The following is a 20,553-nucleotide window of genomic DNA, read 5'->3' on the forward strand; positions in this document are numbered from 1 at the left end:
ATTTCAGTCAGGTTTCAGGCCTGGTTTTGGCATGGAAACAGCCTTGGTCACCCTGTATGATGAGAGATTGAGTGATTGAGCCAGCAGGGAAGGCAGGTGGGGGGGGAGAGCAGGGGAGGGAGGCAGGGTGATTGAGCCAGCAGGGAAGGCAGGCAGGGGAGAGAATGGGAGTGGGGGGCAGGGTGATGGAGCAATGGAACGAGCAGAGAAGGCAAGTGAGGGGAGAGAGCGGGGTGGGAGGGCAGGGCAATTGAGTGGTTGAGCCAGCAGGGAAGGCAGGGGGAAAGAGTGGGGCTGGGGGCCAGGGTGATTGAGCGAGCGGGAAGGGTAGGTGGTGAGAGAGAGTGGGGGTGGGGGGGCAGGGCAATTGAGCAAGCAGGGGAGAGAGCAGGGATGGAGGGTAACAAACACACACCATCATCACTCATCTCCATTCTGCTGCTGCCTTCATCATCCTTGCCCTGGCTTTCTCCTCCACTGTCCATTTTCTCTCTCTCCTGTGCTCCACCACCCTCTGCCTCTTCACCTCCTCCCTCATGCCTCCTAACACAGAGCACGAGGGAAGAGCGAGGCTGCGCAGAAGCCCAGTGTGAAGCACATGACTTCTGTCCACCAATCACAGGAACAGAAGACTTCCGCTTGTTCCCCCCCCAAGTAACGTCCAAAAGTAATGCTGGAAACGTTATGATTGCTGCTAAAAAGTAGGGAAATTACTAGTCGTTCTATTCCAAGTAAAATGTAATGAAGTTACCCACTCGTTACTTTAAAAAGTAATAAATTACAAGTAACTCATTATTTCTAATGAGTTACTTCCAAGCTCTGCCTCTCGGGAACATGATTCCAGAGCCCCACTCCCATGATACAGGTCCTCTGCTGCCACACAGAATGAGGGTCTCAGGAAAGGAGGGTGTCATTCTGAGGAAGAGAGAAATGATAAAAAGGGAACCGTTCCTTGTGTTGGGGGGGTATCCATTTAGAAACTGCTCTGTAGCCTTCATGATGTTAAGTGCCAGCAGTCTGGTTCATCTGATTCAAGTGGAGCCATCCCTTTTGAATAGGGTTGCCAAGTCAGAAGCATCCCAAATCCTGATATTTCAGGGCCAGGTCCTAGTAATGTCATTAAGCATAATATATTAAGCATCAACCACAGTTGCTTAGAGCACACCACTCAAACAATTTTTTTTATCTGATTGGAAATTAAGATAGAAATCTTAGCTAAATGAGGGTGTTTCCAGGTCTAGCTGAAGTGATAGGATCATTCCTTCTCACCTACTTAGACAGCCTGGGTAAGGAACATTTAATCTAGCCTACTGGCTTCTGGCAAGAATGGTTTAAGCAGAGCTTGGAAGATTACTTTAAAAAAATAATAAATCACAGTTATAATTACATGGCCCAAAAAAGTAGTAATCACTGTTACAATTGCTCTGAAAGTAACTGATTACTTTTTCTCAAAAAGAATCACTACAATTACATTTCAGTTACTTAAAAAAAACACGCCTACAAGGTGCTGGCCTTGGCTGCTGCACATCTAAGTAGCCTAAAACAACATTAAAAATAAACACACACACACAGAGGGTAGTAGAATATTTTTTTTAAATCCAAGATTAACAGAATGGCGTAACAGAATCTAGCATCCTCCCACCCACCCCCAGCAATGATGATACCCCAACACTTGAAATCAAATTTTACACTTGAAATGCTGCTTTTACAATACATTTCTGTTATGTCTCAAATGAACAAGATGCTCAAAAAGCACGTCAGACAAGGAATGTCTTTTTACAGTCATTTTGTTGCCACCAGTACTGAACGGGTGTTCTACTGCGGCACTTGAAGGCAATGCCTGTGTTGTGCTGCAAAAAACACCGCAGCACACGTGGAAAGCCATGGATGCATGGATGACAGTTCCCTGCTGGGAGACCTCAGGTACCTCAACAATTCCTCATCAGCAGTGTCCACTGCTACCTTCTTGCCCTGGAGCTGAATGTTAAAGAAGTCATTTTCCAAATCATCTCCTTCCTGGTCTTTGTCTGAAGACTGATCGCTATCCTCATTAAGTGCACCCATCTTTATTTCGGCTTTCAACAAGGCTTCCGTTGTGTATCTAAGAAAGAGCAAGGATATGTTAACACATATACGTTAGGAAACCACCATCTGTTCTTGATTTCCTGATGCTTGTCATGTCCCCTGGTTCAGGATCCAACTGTCAGCCTGAGCCTGTGGATGATAACATGCAAGGCAGAAAGGTCACCAAGTCACCATGGGGCAGCACAGCAGGCCCTTAAGGATTACCTGCAGCACCCAAGGTTGTGATGAGGAGCCCCAGGAAGAAAAGGCCCTGCCTACCACCTTAAGCCCTCTGATGCCTTCCTTGAGACAACATTTCCCTTGGAATACTCCACCCAAAGGGCTTCCCTAATGTTCTTACTTGTTGGTATGGGTGGTTGCCTGGCACGATTCCAGCCAGTTTGAAGCGAGGGTGTAGGCAGGCTGCCAGAAGAAGCCTCTTGTCCTCTCAGATAGCTGCAAACCACTTTCTTAGGGCTTCGCACACACCTCTCAGCAGCTGAAAGCAGTATGTGTACTTCACAGGTTTGTTTTCCAGCCCTTCAAACTTGCAGTCCAGATTGTAGAGCGTTGGTAGCAAATACCCCATGAACATGCCATTTTCCCATTGCAGGATGTCTAGGGACTGGGCTAGTGGCCCCATGATCTCTGTCTATTCCTGCACTAGGGTTGCCAGGTCCATGACCTGAGACTAATCCTGTATCTTTAGGAGAAGAGAAACTCAGCCAAGTGCAGGTGTTCTTGCAACTCTGTAATGGGAAAAACCACAAGGTGGAATTCTCCCTCTCCCCTCCACAACTTTTAAAGATACAGAAGACTCACTTTGATAGCCAACCCAATTCCAGTGAGTAATAATTGACAGAGAGAAAACACACATGGTTTGGTCTACCTTCACAGGCAGTAGACTGGGAACAACAGCAACTGAAAGCACACTTCTCAGTATGTGAATTCTCTTTTACCACTACTGGGCAAGAAAGAAATCATCATGCAAATAACAAGGTGCATCATCAGTGGGTTTAAGAGGGTTGAGCTGAGCACATGGAACCACTGTTGTTGCTTTTATGGATGTAACGGAGTGAGGTCAGAGTTATATGAAATGCAAATAGAAAAAGAAAAACTGTTTTTGCCAATAATTTTATTGTTTTAATTCCTTCCATAAACTGCTTTGAGGGTTTTTTTTTTACAATAAAGTGGTATATAAATGTTGTAAATAAAATACATGAATAAAGTTTGGAGTCGCTAAGGCCCGAGGCACATGTTACCAAATTCTTCCAAGCTACACAGGAAGTGGATTGGTCTGTGAAAGACCAACCCAAATTGTGTTTGCATTTTGACAACTTTGTAGGGCAGTACAATATCTCAGAGAGGAGGTCAGGTCTCCTGCTCCCCTGCTGCATTCACTATAGCTGCCCAAATTCCCTGCTTTTTAAAGTTTGATAGAAATATCTGTGGGCTATAGGTACATTCTTAAACCGCAAGGTTTTTTGCCTATTAGTGAATAATAATTTGTAAATAATAATGTATAACCATGGTGTGAAATCAGATACATATCCAGACGTAGTATGAAGAAATATTTATATAAGCATGAATGTCAAAGATGTTTATTATTTACACAACCTGTAAAGATATTTATAGTGCAATTTATAGTGGATTTGTTAGGCACTGGGGAACATTTTGGGACAAGCCGGGCCTGTACAAAAGGGACGGGCTCCACTTGAACCAGAATGGAACCAGACTGCTAGCACTTAAAATTAAAAAGGTGGCAGAGCAGCTTTTAAACTGACTGAGGGGGAAAACCCGACAGGAGCTGAGAAAGGTCCGGTTCGGAATAAACCTCCCCCCTGGGATAAAAACCAAAGAAATGATGAAATTTTAAAAGGGGTAGGCCTAGAAGTAGGCATTGTGAGAGCAGGGGCACAGGATATAAATTCAGAAGAGCAAAATTACCACAGGCCTAACCACAAGTGCCAAAGACACTTGAAGAGAGACACTGCTTACAAGTGCCTGTACGCTAATGCTAGGAGCCTGCGAACCAAGATGGGAGAACTGGAGTGCTTGGTCTTAGAGGAGAGCATTGATATAGTGAGCATAACAGAGACCTGGTGGAATGGAGAAAACCAGTGGGATACGGTTATCCCTGGATATAAACTATATCGGAAGGACAGGCAAGGACGTATTGGTGGCGGAGTCGCTCTATACGTGAAAGAAGGCATTGAATCCAGCAAGCTCGAAACCCCAAAAGAGGCAGACTCCTCCACAGAATCGTTGTGGGTGGTGATACCATGCCCCAGGAGGGACTTAATACTGGGAACGATCTATCGTCCCCCTGATCAAAATGCTCAGGGAGACCTGGAGATGAGATATGAAATTGAGGAAGCATCCAAACTAGGAAATGTGGTAGTAATGGGTGACTTCAACTACCCGGACATAGACTGGCTGCATATGTGTTCCAGTCATGACAAAGAAGCAAAGTTTCTAGATATTCTAAATGACTATTTCCTAGACCAGTTGGTCATGGAACCGACCAGAGGGACGGCAACCCTGGACTTAATCCTCAGTGGGGACCGGGACCTGGTGCGAGATGTAAGTGTTGTTGAACCGATTGGGAGCAGTGACCACAGTGCTATTAAATTAAACATACATGTAACTGGCCAATTGCCAAGAAAATCCAACACGGTCACATTTGACTTCAAAAGAGGAAACTTCACAAAAATGAGGGGATTGGTAAAAAGAAAGCTGAAAAACAAAGTCCAGAGGGTCACATCACTCGAAAATGCTTGGAAGTTGTTTAAAAACACTATATTAGAAGCTCAACTGGAGTGCATACCGCAGATCAGAAAAGGTACCGCCAGGGCCAAGAAGATGCCAGCATGGTTAATGAGCAAAGTCAAGGAAGCTCTCAGAGGCAAAAAGTCTTCCTTCAAAAAATGGAAGTCTTGTCCAAATGAAGAAAATAAAAAAGAACACAAACTCTGGCAAAAGAAATGCAAGAAGACAATAAGGGATGCTAAAAAAGAATTTGAGGAGCACATTGCTAAGAACATAAAAACCAACAACAAAAAATTCTATCAATACATTCAAAGCAGGAGACCATCTAGGGAGGCGATTGGACCCTTGGATGATAAGGGAGTCAAAGGTGTACTAAAGAACGATAAGGAGATTGCAGAGAAGCTAAATGACTTCTTTGCATCTGTCTTCACAGTGGAAGATATAGGGCAGATCCCTGAACCTGAACTAACATTTGCAGGAAGGGATTCTGAGGAACTGAGACAAATAGTGGTAACGAGAGAGGAAGTTCTAGGCTTAATGGACAATATAAAAACTGACAAATCACCGGGCCCGGATGGCATCCACCCGAGAGTTCTCAAAGAACTCAAATGTGAAATTGCTGATCTGCTAACTAAAATATGTAACTTGTCCCTCAGGTCCTCCTCCGTGCCTGAGGACTGGAAAGTGGCAAATGTAACGCCAATCTTCAAAAAGGGATCCAGAGGGGATCCCGGAAATTACAGGCCAGTTAGCTTAACTTCTGTCCCTGGAAAACTGGTAGAAAGTATTATTAAAGCTAGATTAACTAAGCACATAGAAGAACAAGCCTTGCTGAAGCAGAGCCAGCATGGCTTCTGCAAAGGAAAGTCCTGTCTCAGTAACCTATTAGAATTCTTTGAGAGTGTCAACAAGCATATAGATAGAGGTGATCCAGTGGACATAGTGTAGTTAGACTTTCAAAAAGCTTTTGACAAGGTACCTCACCAAAGTCTTCTGAGGAAGCTTAGCAGTCATGGAATAAGAGGAGAGGTCCTCTTGTGGATAAGAAATTGGTTAAGAAGCAGAAAGCAGAGAGTAGGAATAAACGGACAGTTCTCCCAATGGAGGGCTGTAGAAAGTGGAGTCCCTCAAGGATCGGTATTGGGACCTGTACTTTTCAACTTGTTCATGAATGACCTAGAATTAGGAGTGAGCAGTGAAGTGGCCAAGTTTGCTGATGACACTAAATTGTTCAGGGTTGTTAAAACAAAAAGGGATTGCGAAGAGCTCCAAAAAGACCTCTCCAAACTGAGTGAATGGGCAGAAAAATGGCAAATGCAATTCAATATAAACAAGTGTAAAATTATGCATATTGGAGCAAAAAATCTTAATTTCACATATACGCTCATGGGGTCTGAACTGGCGGTGACCGACCAGGAGAGAGACCTTGGGGTTGTAGTGGACAGCACGATGAAAATGTCGACCCAGTGTGCGGCAGCTGTGAAAAAGGCAAATTCCATGCTAGCGATAATTAGGAAAGGTATTGAAAATAAAACAGCCGATAGCATAATGCCGTTGTATAAATCTATGGTGCGGCCGCATTTGGAATACTGTGTACAGTTCTGGTCGCCTCATCTCAAAAAGGATATTATAGAGTTGGAAAAGGTTCAGAAGAGGGCAACCAGAATGATCAAGGGGATGGAGCGACTCCCTTACGAGGAAAGGTTGCAGCATTTGGGGCTTTTTAGTTTAGAGAAAAGGCGGGTCAGAGGAGACATGATAGAAGTGTATAAAATTATGCATGGCATTGAGAAAGTGGATAGAGAAAAGTTCTTCTCCCTCTCTCATAATACTAGAACTCGTGGACATTCAAAGAAGCTGAATGTTGGAAGATTCAGGACAGACGTCTATTTTATTTTGACGAATCTGTTTCTTGACGATTGCCATTAATTGCTTCGATCCTGGGAACTGCATTTTGTTTACTTAACTATTGGAGAGATAAGGCTGTCTGCTCTGTTTATACTGTGATGTCACCAAGTTTGGAGTATTAACCCAATTGTTGCTGAAATAAGAAGTGGTTTTCCTATATTTTTCTTTTAAAATGGCAATTAAGAAAGTGGCTGAGAATCTGGAAATAACTATGTTTCAGAGAATAATGAATGAGATTGAGATAACGAAAATTGAATTGAGTAAAATGAAGCAGGAGATTAAAGATATAAGGGTCCCTGTGAGAGAGGTGACCCTGGAAGGGGTCCCTGTGAGAGAGGAGACCCCGGAGATTGGAATAGGGGTCCCTGTGAGAGAGGAGACCCTGGAGACTGGAATAGGGGTCCCTGTGAGAGAGGAGATCCCGGAGATTGGAACAAACGTGGAACAGGAACAAGATTTGGAGTCTATGGACTTTAGAAATAAAATCTATTGTTTGGAACTTAATGTTATCTCTGAAGAAATTAATGAAGATTCTAGAGATAAAGTTATCAATGGCATGGATTATCTTCTGGACTGGAATGATGTGATGGAGCCCAATATAGAGAAAATCTATGGAATTAACTGCAGCCATGTGACAATGGAAAAACTTTTAAGAGATGACCCAGTGTATTTTGAAAAAAAGAACAGAGATATGATTTTACAGCAGTATTTCAGCAACTTATTCAGAATGGATGGCAAGAAAATATTTGGGATAGAGGTAATTCCCATCAGACTCTTATTATATGACTATGGCTTTGACAGCAAGATTATTATGGAATACTGATAATGGAAGATTGGATATTGAAATTACTGGACTTAACAAGACTACTGAAGATGGAAGATGGAAAATGGAACTAATAGAGATAATAGAACAATGGCTACTGAAATTACTGAACCTAACAGATTCTGATGTGATGGATTAATTGAAATGTTTATTTTGACTATGGTTATGACAATAAGATTATCATAATTAGTAATGAGATGGATTAATCGATATGCTTATCTGGAAAAAAAAATTGATAGATATATTTCTTAAAGAATTGAAACCTCTCTTTGACTTTTTGTGGAAAGAATAAAGTAATGTTTATGAGATTTGATGATTAAGTAAGATAACTACTGGAGGAAAGTGATTTTATAATATGACTTAAGAGACAGGATTGCTATATATTATAGACTTATAACTGATTTGATCTTTGACAAATGGGAAGTCAATATTTTACTCTTTATTTTTTATTTTTGTTTTTTTTTTTTTCTTCTTTTCTTTTTTTCTTTTTGTTTAACTATTTTTGATTTTGTTTTTTGTCTTTGAATGTTTTATGATTTTGTCTTGTATGTTTTATGAAAATCTGAATAAAAATTATTGAAAAAAAAAAAAAAAAAGAAGATTCAGGACAGACAAAAGAAAGTACTTCTTTACTCAGCGCATAGTTCAACTATGGAATTTGCTCCCACAAGATGCAGTAATGGCCACCAGCTTGGACGGCTTTAAAAGAAGATTAGACAAATTCATGGAGGACAGGGCTATCAATGGCTACTAGCCATGATGGCTGTGCTCTGCCACCCTAGTCAGAGGCAGCATGCTTCTGAAAACCAGTTGCCGGAAGCCTCAGGAGGGGAGAGTGTTCTTGCACTCGGGTCCTGCTTGCGGGCTTCCCCCAGGCACCTGGTTGGCCACTGTGAGAACAGGATGCTGGACTAGATGGGCCACTGGCCTGATCCAGCAGGCTCTTCTTATGTTCTTATGTTCTTAATCCTACCTTTGTTTACTCAGAAGCAAGTCCCAATGTATTCAATGGGGCTTACTCAGGCAGTGAAGCATGCACAGGACTGCAATTTAGTGATAAGGAACTTCACTCACCGAATCCAAAATTCAGAATCATGCCACTTTAAGCTGTTTTTCAACTGTTTTATACTTGTTTTATGGTTGTTGGATTTTAAATGACTTTTATTTCTTGTTATGAGCTGCCTTGGTTTCCAACTCTACCTCACAGGGTTGTTGGAAATATTCCATATACATACACACTGGAAATGTAAAAATATATACACGCCATATAATAGTTTATTGTCAAAACCAGTTGGCCATTGGAGACCTTTTTTTAAAAGTATTAGTGTCCTGACAAATAAAAGCAGTGACACCTAAGTAACCGCTGCCTAATTGCTTTAAAAAAAGGATTGGAGGTGGAGAGAAAGATTTACAACACAATCATGTTCTATGTTCACTCAAAAGTCCCATTGATTTTCAGCACAATCCTAACCATATCTACTCAAAAGTAAGTCCTACTGAATTCAATGGGGTTAACTCTCAGGTATGTGGAATTAGCATTGCAGCTTTACTCCCAGAAAAGCTTCATATTGGGAAAGTTTTCAAAACAGGTTATGAATAAGACAAATAAACTGCCCTCTTCAACAGTCCAGTAAAATTTAAACTTGTTTGACTCTTCAATTACTTGACTCCTTAATTGACTCTGCATCTGTGTTGGAATTGCTTTTTAATATGTTCTTAAACTTTCTTTTTTTAAATGTTTTTAATCTTAGAAGATGTTTTGATAGCTTTTTTTAAGTAACTTTTTGAAGATGTTTAAATGTGTTTTAAAGTTTGTTTTTATGGTGTTTTAATGTCTTTAGTGCTTTTGTTTGCCGCCTTGGGCTCCTGCTGGAAAGGATATAATAATAATAATAATAATAATAAGACGGCGATGACAACGACGACGACTGCAACATGTACACTTTTTAAAACTTCTGTTCAAAAATGATTTGAACTATAAAATGTGCATTATGCCATTTTTACAAGTAATTAAAGAAACCCTGCATGTACAGTTTTATGCCTATCAAGATCCTGCTGTGATCTTCTGTTGTAGTGCAATCCTATGCATATTTACTCAGAAGCAAGTCCCAATCCTGTACAGAGAAAGTACTCTTTATGCTGCTGAAAGCTACATATTTACTGAATTCCTGATGTGAGACTAGCATAAAATCAATCAATCAAATTTTATTATACGGTCATAGACCCGATATACAATTGATTAGAACAACAGTTTAAAAACAAGTATTACAAAATCATCAGCAAAATGAACTTAAAAGTTATTAAGTACTATTTTTATGTATATTCTGGGCTACTACTAGAAACTGGGCAACTGATTCAGTAACACTCTTGTCTGAATCGGACAGAAGATAGTTTGTTAGCCACTTTAAGGTCCTACCCAGGAAAGCTTTGGTACAGGGTACAATAAATCCAGTACGAGGATTCTTGTATAGATCACAGATAAGAAGAACATGATCAATTGTTTCAATCTCTCCCTTATTACAAATACAAAGACATTTTGCATATGGGATTGTTTGAAAACGGCCTTCTAAGAGCGCCGAAGGGAAGCAATTAAATCTAGCCCTAGCAAACAAATGGCGGAAACTCGGGATGGTCAAATTTTCTAGATAAATTGCAGACTTAGGGAATAGGAAGCTTATTCCAAAATGGGAAGGAGAACAAGTTTTACAAGCAGAGGCCACTGAATATTGGAGGGCTATGTCCTTAACACGCTGGCCTATGATATGGTTAGCCAAGTCACAACTCATAGAGGAAAGCAAGTCTAATGGTAAATCGAGCAACTTGAATTTCTCAATGAAAGTTTTGGACCAAGCGCTAGAGAATGGATCATTCCAAATTAAGTGTAAATAACCTGAAGAATGGTTGGCATAAGCAACTTTGGTCCAATATTTAAACGCATGCAACCATGCAGTACACTCAATTGGGTTTAATGTTGGCAAAGAAAGAGTGTCTGAATGTATTTTTCCACAGCAGAGTTACAAGGCCAAGAAGCACAGAGTCCGTGCAGATCTCAAGGACAAGTATCCAAGGCAACCAGCTGGCCTTATCTATAAGACTTAGCAGATCTGGCCAGTCGGTGTGGGGGTCAAGGAGTTTGTACAGAGAGAGAGCTTGTGATATATTCTATTGTCAGGAAAGTGACTCTTAAAACTTATTACTTGTCTGGCTCATTGCTTCAACTGGCATCTAGCCTGTCACTATGCTGTTCTGCATCCTGGGCATCTGCTTGCGCCAGATACAACATCCAACAAGTGGTAGCAGAGGATGGTTACCTGGTGCTGATGGTTACCTGGTGCTGAGGATTACCTGGTGCTGAGGATTACCTGGAGCGGAGGATTGCAGAAAAGCGGCAGAGAAAAGCCAGAACTGCAGACCAGCGAGTAAAACAGCAGAAAGACGGAGAAACCGAAAGCTGAGCTGAAAGCTGTGAGAGAGCTGTGGGAATAACTGACTGAAGGACAGAGGTGAGAAGCTCTAATTACAAAGGCGGTGAACTGTGAAAAGTGAAAGTATGTCTGTTACGTTATCGGCCGGGATTCCCTTGGAAAGGCTGACAGGGAAAAATTATGGCACTTGGAAACAGAGAATGCAGGCTTTTCTAGTGAAAGAAGACCTGTGGAAAGCTATCGCAGAAGACCCACCCGCCGGGGTGCCTATTCCAGCAGATTGGAGAAGGCTGGATGAGAGGGCAAAGGCGTTAATTGTTCTTGCTATTGATGATTCTCAATTACTGCACGTGCGTGATGCAACAACAGCTAAGGAAACCTGGGAAACTTTAAGAAATATTCATGTGAAAAAGACTGCCAGTTCTAAAATATATCTTGCCAGAAGATTGTATCAGATGTGCTTATCTGGAGATACAACCATGTCAGAGCATTTGTTGGAAATAAACAGACTGTTTACTGAGTTGTCAGAACGTGAAATTGAACATTCTCAAACGCAAAAAGTGTATATCACATTATCTTCACTAGATTCATGTTATGATAGTCTGGTGAGCTCTTTGGAAGCAATGGACGATGCAAATCTCAATATGGATTATATAGAAGGCAAACTTTTACAAGAATTCCAAAGAAGGCAAGAAATGGCAAAGCAGGAAAAGACTGAGTCTAAACACAACGTGGAAAAGCAGAACAACAAAGCAGCACAAGAGAGACTGTATGGACAAAAGGCATGTTATTTTTGTGATTCCAAGCAACATCTTCAAAGGAATTGTGAAGCAAGAAGAAGAGGAAGAGGAAGAAAACCATGTGTACAGGTGATCTATGCTAGTAAGAATAAGCAATGTATTAACAATGAGCAGGGAAATAACTGTAAAGATTTATGGGCAATTGACAGTGGGGCAACAAATAGTATAATCAAAGATAAATCCATGTTTCATACATTTTGTGACGTAGAGGATCATGTGATAATGGCTGATGGATCTAAGAAACTTATCAAAAGTAGAGGAACAGTGAAATTAGCAGGTTTCAATACCATTATGAATGATGTGCTGTTTGTTCCTGATATTGAATGCAACATTATGGCTGTGTCAAAACTCAATGAAATGGGGTTCATTGTAATGTTCAAAAGGGGTTCAGTGCATATTATGAGAGGAGAAAAAATATTCATGAAAGGGATAGTAAAGAAGTCACTGTTCTATATGCAGCTGAGAGTCCTCAGTAAAGACACAGACAGGACACATAGAGGTTCAATAGGGATTAACCTAACGCAGTCAGTGAAAGCACAGACACCAGTGATTGATGCTGATGTTGTGGCTAATAAAACAGAGCAGGACAAAGAGCCCTCAAGCCTCGGGGATATAAAACAATTACCCATAGCCGAACAGAATGAATGGCATGCAGCGATGAAAGAGGAGCTGGAAGCAATGCGAAAAAATGGCACATGGACGCTAGTACCTCTGCCCCAGGGAAGAAAGCTATAGGGTGTAAATGGATATTTAAACGTAAGCGGTCGAGTACAGGACAGATACAAAGGTATAGGGCACGCCTAGTAGCTAAGGGCTTTACACAGCAATTCGGGACGGACTACGATGCAGTTTTTGCTCCCGTGGTGAAACATGAGTCAATCAGGGTTTTGCTAAAAATAGCTGCCATAGAAAACATGCATGTAAGCCACTATGACATCGGCACGGCGTTTTTACATGGGGAGTTAAAAGAAGAAATCTATATGGAACAGCCTCCCGGATGTGAAACACAGACAGGTCTAGTTTGCAAGTTACAGAAATCCCTTTATGGTCTGCGCCAGAGTGCGCGCTGTTGGAACGAAAAATTAGATGATGTTCTGCAGTCAATGAATTTCAAGTGTTGTGTGGCAGACCCCTGTGTGTATGTGAAAGAAACAAAGGGGGGGCTCACATACTGCCTAGTTTATGTAGATGACATCCTGTACTTTTCCCATGGGGAGGAAGACGAAAGAGAGTTCCATAATAGTCTGAAACAACATGTGGTAACGAAAAGTTTGGGACCTGTAAGTCATTATTTAGGTACAGAGGTCATATGGGGTTCAGACGGGAGTTTCGTGTTAAAACAGGAAGGAAAGATAAAACAAATACTAGCAGAATGTGGGATGTCTGAATGTAAGGCAGTAGGGACTCCCATGACAACATCATTTCAACAAGAAACCACAGAGACAGCTTGTGAAAACCCTGCTAGGTACAGACACATCATAGGACAGTTGCAATATCTTGTTAAGGTAACAAGACCTGACATTTGTAATGCTGTTAGCATCTTAAGTCGAAAAGTAGAACAGCCTACTGAGACAGATTGGCAAGGAATAAAATGAGTCCTGAGGTATTTGCAAGGTACTAGCAGTAAAGGTCTAGTGTTGTCCAGCAGTAAACACGGGAGTATGTGCTGCTATGTAGATGCGGATCATGCTGGCGATCCCAGTAGCCGCAAGTCTACTACTGGTGTTGTCATTCTATTATATGATTCAGTGATTGATTGGTGCAGTAAGAGGCAAACTATAGTGGCTACATCGAGTTCAGAAGCTGAATATATAGCGTTGTCTCTGGTTTGTAACGAACTTACCTGGTTCGACCATCTACTGTTTGAAATTGGAAAAGGCATAGACAAACCAATCAAAATATATGAGGACAATCAGACCTGCATTAAGCTAGCTCAGTCAGAAGCACACACCAAGAGAACCAAGCATATCAGCATCAAATATCACCATGTCAGAGAAATGATTAAACAAGGGTTTGTGGAATTAACTTATTGTAACACTGCTGATATGCTGGCTGACGTTATGACAAAACCACTAAGTGAAGACAAGTTCTTAAAACTGATAAATCAAGTAGGTATGACAGCGAAAGTGGGATGATGGGAATCATGAAAAATAATTGCTGAAAGAAATATAATGAAAATGATGCTGAGATTGCAATGGAGTAACTGTATTACAAATGATGCTGATGTAAACTGAAGTAAAGAAATGTAACTGTAATTGTGATAACAAAAGTTAGAAGAAACATGAAAGATGTAATGTAAATGATAAAGGTTTATGCTATGGAAAAATAGGTGGGGGGTGTTGGCAAAGAAAGAGTGCCTGAATGTATTTTTCCACAGCAGAGTTACAAGGCCAAGAAGCACAGAGTCTGTGCAGATCTCAAGGACAAGTATCCAAGGCAACCAGCTGGCCTTATCTATAAGACTTAGCAGATCTGGCCAGTCGGTGTGGGGGTCGAGGAGTTTGTACAGAGAGAGAGCTTGTGATATATTCTATTGTCAGTAAAGTGACTCTTAAAACTTATTACTTGTCTGGCTCATTGCTTCAACTGGCATCTAGCCTGTCACTATACTGTTCTGCATCCTGGGCATCTGCTTGCGCCATCCAACATTTAATCCCATTTCCAGTCGAAGACCAGCTGCCGAGGCACATCGAGGCATTCTAAATATGGAACGCAGAAAGAACGAGAGCGTTGATTCCACCTTGGCATTGAAACCAGATACCCATATTGGGATTCCATAAAGAAGTTGGGGTAGAATTTTGGATTTAAATATTTGAAGAGCTGCCGGGATATATTGGCCGCCCTGGGTAAAGAAAAACCGAAGAAGGGCCTTAGCCGTATTATAAGCAGTTTGAACTGCAATTTTGATATGTTGGGACCAAGAGAGAGAAGCACAAAACAAGATCCCTAGATACCTAAACTGTTTGACCTGGTTGATCTTTCGGCCGTTTATTATCCAAGGGTGTGACACGGAGCGGCTAGAAAAAAACATATTTTTTTACTTATTGAAATTAATGGTGAGCCAATTTTTATCACAGTACAACATAAAAGCTCGCAAAAGGCGTTTTAGTCCCACTTTCGAAAAGGACATCAATACAGCGTCATCTGCGTATAATAATAATGGGCACTTTACGTTGGCGAGTTTAGGAGGGTGGAAAGAGTCATTCGAGCAGTATTTACTTAGATCATTAAGAAAGAGTTTGAAGAGAGCAGGGGCAAGGATACACCCCTGCCGAACCCCTTTAGTGGCTAGAATGGGGTTTGTAAGACTGCCATCTATGCCACAACGTACCCTAAGGGTTGTGGACTGGTATAGGCGTCTGATCAAAAATAAGAGTCTTGGATCTATTGATGACTGAGATAGTTTAGCCCATAGGAGTTCTCTGGGGATGGAACCAAAGGCAGTCCTGAGGTCAATAAAGGCCACATATAAACTGTTGCCAAAATTGCCTCTGTACTTCTCCGCCAGGTGTCTCAGCACCAGGCAGTGATCAATAGTGGATCTGCCCTTCCTAAAACTGGCCTGCTCGCATCCTAGAATATTCTCCTCTTTGATCCAGGAATTCAGTCTTGTATTTAAAATACCAGCGTAAATTTTCCCTACTACAGACAAGAGACTGATAGGTCTATAATTAGTAGGGTCGTTTCTATCACCTTTTTTATACACAGGAATGACTACCACTTCCAACCATGTTTGTGGGAACTTGCCCGTTTGATTAATCAAAGTAAAAAGGTTGGCCAGCATAGGTGCCCACCAATCTATGCGTGCTATCAGTAGTTCGGGTGGAACAAGGTCAATCCCCGGAGACTTTTTAGTTTTAGGGATTTGATCAGTGCAGCCACCTCTGTCTGCTCAATAGGAGGCCAAGGTGGCAGCGTACTTATGTCTACTGTGGATATCCTGTATAAAGGATAATCAGGCGTGTTGGCAAACATAACAGAAAAGTATTGTTCCCATATGGCTGGTGAGATGTTGCAATGAGAGGTGGAGGAAGAGCCCAAGGCTCCTGTTACCAAGGACCAAAAAAGCTTGGAATCGTTATTTAGAGAGGCATTTCTTAAAATCTTCCAGTTCTCATGCATAGCTCCACGCTTTTTCGTAGCGATCAATGCTTTATATTTCCTTTTCACTAGGTAATATTCAGATGGCAATATACTTGCATTGTCTTTCCTATATCTTTTATATAATGCTCTCAGTTGGTTTTTTGTCTCGTAACAATCCCTGTCATACCAGCAAGCAGTTTTAGATCTGAGTGCTCATACTGAGAGGGATGGTGGTCTCAGAGCTGATGTCAAAGCAGATATCAAGATAGAGTAGGCATGAAGGCCTGTCGAAATTATTTTGGCGTCAGCCATCTGGGCTCCAAGATTTGTTATGAAGGGGGAGTCTGAATACCTGATCACCTTTTTTGCAAGCACCTCCAACCAAAAGGGTCTCTTATAAAAAGTATCATCTGGCTGGGAGCCATATAAGGGGTTTATTTCAAGATGTACTGCCTCAGAACTTCGCAGGGTAAAGGTTAAAGGTAAATGGTCACTTTCTGACCTATCCCCAACAGAGAAATTGGAAATTAGGTCAAGAAGAGATGGAGGAATAAGCACGTAATCCACCACACTACTTCCTTGTCTGGAAATGTAGGTGAATTCCACAATTTTGTCAGTTTTTGTGTGGCCGTCGAGAATCAGTAAATTTAAACAGGCCACAAGTAGAGTCAAACAGATACCCGCATAATTAACCTTTATATCCTTAGAGACTCTATCATAGTTAAAGATAAGATTATCTATATCTATTCCATCCCAGAATTTGGATAAAAGAAGGGCACTATTATTCGAGCCGATTCGAGCATTAAAATCACCTACCACAATCGGGTATGCCCGAGGGTATAAGGCTTCCATTTCGACTAGCATTTTCTTCAGATTTTCCCAGTGCTGCATAATATCACGCTTATTGATTGTGGGTGGAATGTAAACATTAATTAACAGAAAAGAAAAGGATTTGAACTCAATTAGAGCCGCAATTGCAATACTCCCACATGGTGGGAGCTCTTTAATGTTCACTTTTAAAGAAGTGGAAACCAAGATTGCCAGACCCGCCTTTAGTCTACCTTTCCCCATTGAGGGTTGGGCTATAAGATCTATAACCGTAAAGCCATTAACATAGATTTTTTGTCTAGACCAGGTTTCCTGTACACACACAATATCATGTGTCCACAGGAATTCACAAAACCCAGGATAATTTAATTTAGACGCCCATCCCGCAATGTTCCATGTTAGGAGGTTAATCCGATCTAATTTAGTGACCGCTTGACCCCAAGCTGGCTCAGAAAGCTCTTCTATTTCCCCTGACAAGCACCTGAGATCATTAACAGATAAAGATTGTCAGGTGCATTCTGAGATCTGATTTAACACGTCATTTTTGTCCAGAAATATAGCACCAGATCTTGCCGGGAGGATTCTCGGGAGCACCTCTAAGGTCTCTACATCGGGATAACTGTTTTGGGTATGACCCAATACTTCTGGTCCTAAGTATCTGGATCTTTCCCAGTCGAGGCCTGCCAGTAGTGGTTTATGCCGGGCATTAGAAAAAGTGGTTTTGGAGGAAATCTGCCCAGGATCAGAGTTATTTGTTGGACAATAAGTGCAAGACCTCGACAGAGAATCCCTAGAATTCACCAAAGAATTAGGGGAGTTCTGATGGAGAGTGTTTTCCTTGGAAGCTGGCCTTTCCAATATATGTTCCTGGGCCTTAGACAAGGTGTTAGTCTCATCTTTAGGGCAAATTGCCAGGGCAAGAGTGTTTCTTAGCGACATCAGACGGTCAAGAATCTCTCTCTGAGACCTTTTGGGTAAAGAATGGTATGAATTTATAAGTTCCAATTCTTCTGGAGTGGGGGCAAAGGTTAAAGAAGGTGATATAGACAAACAAGAGTGTGATTCCCGGGGCGGAGGGTAGCTGGAAAACAAAGGCTCTACCAAGCATCTAGGAGAATTTGACTTTTTTCCTTTTGAGTCGTCCTTCAAGGTTTTACTAAAAAGTTGGATGGGTTTCTGATTGATAAATAGTCTACTTATAGGTAAACCTGCTCGAAAAAAATTATCTTTCTCCACATAAATCCGCATTAAAGAAGTCCGAGACTCAAACGTTACCACTGCTCTTGCATTCAGATAGTTGTAAAATAAATAGTCAATACCTATAATATCTTGTGTCAGTCCGCATACTGGGTCAATAGCTCTCATCACCTCCTGTAAGTGCATTTTACGTTGGTGAAAAGAGAGCAAACCATTTGGTTTTGGAAAGTTGGAAAACACCAATTTGCAGCAACTTAAACTCAGGTCCCATTTTAGTTGATTAATTAGGAGAGGGGAATAGCATACCTCTTCCTGCATTAGTGGGTCAAAGTCAAGGACGTGTTGCCACAGATCTTGGATATTATATCCAGAAGGCGACTGCTCTGTTTGGTCTCGTGGTACATCTCTCGAAGGTGAAAGTAGGAGATTGGGCCCAGTGGGTGGTTGAGATGGTAAGATATCAGGCTCAGAGTAATCAATGAAATGACAGGTCGTTGTAGAACTAGATGTAGACTTAGTTTGATCCAACGGCTGAGAAGGGGCCTAGGGAGATGCTTCTAAAATATTAAAAAGTTTTTTAAAATTCATTTTCCTATAACGTGTTGAGATGTTTTCCTTCCTCTTTTTCCCAATAGTTCCCAAGTTTGTTGACTTCTTCTGGGCCTTCAGTCTTCTCTTCCGCTTCCCAGTTTTACTCTTGGAAGTTTCCTGTATTATTTTTGGAGAAGGGGAATCTATATTACATGTCGACAAGGTCTGAGTACCAACATGGATTCCTTCGCATCCTGATTTCCAGGGAGCTGATTTATGGAGTTCTGCTATAAGGGTCAGAAGGGAGTAACATTCTGATAGAAAATTTTTGATTAGTACAAGCTCATTAGCCAGCAGCTGTAAAGATGGTTCCCATTTATAAAGATGTACATTGTCTTCTTCTTTTCTACTCACTTGGTTTTGTGCGGGAGATGTAAATTCAGTGCTTATATAATTGCTAGGCCTGGGTGGGGTGAAAGTTGGTAAGGAGCCTTCAGGGAGTTGGCACGAATCTAGGGCAGTCTCATCTCGGTCAGGTGAGAGGAAAGCATCTTTAATCTCACTGTTCTGTGGACAGGCAGATAAAATAGGAGTAGGGCCACTCCTTAGCCCAAGCAAGGCTTTTGGCAAAGTCATTTGTGAGTTTTCTGCTTGGGCGATTTCTGACTAGCATAAAAAGAAAACTGTTCTCAGAACTTGAACTGGGGTTTAGCTATCATCTAGGGTTGAAAAAATCTTGTCAATTACAACCCTGACTTCACTTATTGGCTAAAAACCTGAAAGGGCAGGGATTAGAGCAGCTGGTACTAACAGAAGTTGCGTGGGTGGTGGCGGCTGACATTCTGGTTTATATCTTTTGAACCAGACCACCTAGAAACTTAATTTTTTAAATATGAATGCTAAAAGTCTGGAGATTAAGGTGTCTCACCCGGAGGTGACCCCCAAAAACTGGAGTGTCCAGGCAAAAACAGGAGATCTGGTACCCCTCCTATGGAATAGGCCTGTCCTGTCCCAAAATGTTCCCCAGTACCTAAGGAATCTAAACCCCTTCTCCCTACGCCATACTCTCATCCATGCACTGAGACACCTCAGCTTCAAATAACAGAGCAAGGAAGACATCGGAAGTGAATACAAAAGTTCACAACTAGGAGGAAAACCATAAAGCATAATACGCAGATATTGTTTGGAGTCTTTCTGTTCTTCCTGTGTCATAATGTAACCCAGGAAAGAAAAGCAAACAATAAGGAATGGTTCTGGTCTAGAGATGCATCTTTGACGTCTCATAGCTGACAAGTTTATTTATGTATGGTAATTTAAAGTTGAAACGAATTATAGAAACTGAAACTGAATTTAAACTAGTTTTTCTCTTAGGAAGTCAGTGCAAATGGCAGTTCTTCTGCTGTCCACATGAGGGCACTTATGTACTCTGAATTTTATTTATCATCCTCTTGGGTTGTTCCTAATCTTCCCAATATCATCTGCTCAGATAGCAGGTTGTTTCTTACATTGTGTTAGGATAGAGATTCACAATTTTAAGTTGTGATGAGTTAATATGAAGTGCTAGTCATAGAAGCTAACAATGAACAGACAGCAACTAGCAGACATGGTACTACAAGTAAAATAAAGTTTAGGGTGTTAATCATAAAGGAAAAATGTAATATTTTGTTAAAATATATTTCTTTAGCGCCTTAAATTTATAACTACCTGCCCTCTTACGTTGGCTTGTTGTATAAAGCTGCCAAGCCAAGTCTGATGATGTTTAGCCTTGAGAAGAGAAGTTGAAAGGCTGTCATACAGAGGAAGGCCAGGATCTCTTCTTGATCTTCTCAGAGTGCAGGACATGGACTAATGGACTCAAGTGACAGGAAGCCAGGAAAAAAATCCTAACTGTTAGAGCAGTACAACAATGGAACCAATGACCTAGGGAGGTGGTGGGTTCTCCAACACTAGAGGCATTCAAGAGGCAACTAGACAGTCACCTGTTGGATTCCTGCATTGAGCAGGGGGTTAGACTCGATGGCCTTATTGGCCCCTTCCAACTCTACAATTCTATGATGTAGACAAGACCCTTGCCATTATACAACTAGCTTCTTCCTTTTTTGACCTTGCCCATCCTGGCTGGGTG

Source organism: Rhineura floridana, chromosome 5 (assembly GCF_030035675.1).
Source record: "Rhineura floridana isolate rRhiFlo1 chromosome 5, rRhiFlo1.hap2, whole genome shotgun sequence".
Taxonomy (NCBI): Eukaryota; Metazoa; Chordata; class Lepidosauria; order Squamata; family Rhineuridae; genus Rhineura; species Rhineura floridana.